We start from the raw sequence: 672 nt of genomic DNA on the forward strand, positions 1-672 counted from the left end.
GGGGGTGGCACTGCCACCCTGGGGACACTGCCCTGGGGAGCCCTGGGTACCCAAGGGTGTCACCAAGGGAGTGACAGGGGCGAGGATGGCACTGCCATGTCACCATGAGGGACCAGGGATGTCCCCAAGGGGGAGTCACACGTGGCACTGCCACCTCTCTGTGAGGGATGTCCCCAAGGGGTCACACGTGCAAGGATGGCACTGCCAGCTCTCTGTGCGTGCCTGGGGATGTCCCCAAGGCAGTCACACGTACAAGGATGGCACTGCCGTCCTCCGGGGATGTCCCCAAGGTGTCACTCGTGGCTGTGCCCGCAGGGACGAGGATGGCACTGCCATCTTGGCCGTCAGTGACCAGAAGGACGTGGCCCTGGAGCTGCAGGTGACCAACGAGCCCTCGGACCCCGCGCAGCCGCACAGGGACGGGGACGATGCCCACCAGGCCCTGCTGGTGGCATCGCTGCCCCCTGAGCTGCCCTACGCCGCCATCCGGGCCGAGGAGAGCGCGGTGAGACGGGGACACAGGGGACACAGGGGACACAGGGGACACAGGGGATAGGGACAGGGACACAGGGGACACAGGGGACACAGGGGACAGGGACACAGGGGACACAGGGGACACAGGGGATAGGGACAGGGACACAGGGGACACAGGGGACACAGGGGACAGGGACA

Source organism: Geospiza fortis, unplaced genomic scaffold, assembly GCF_000277835.1.
Source record: "Geospiza fortis unplaced genomic scaffold, GeoFor_1.0 scaffold2941, whole genome shotgun sequence".
NCBI lineage: Eukaryota > Metazoa > Chordata > Aves > Passeriformes > Thraupidae > Geospiza > Geospiza fortis.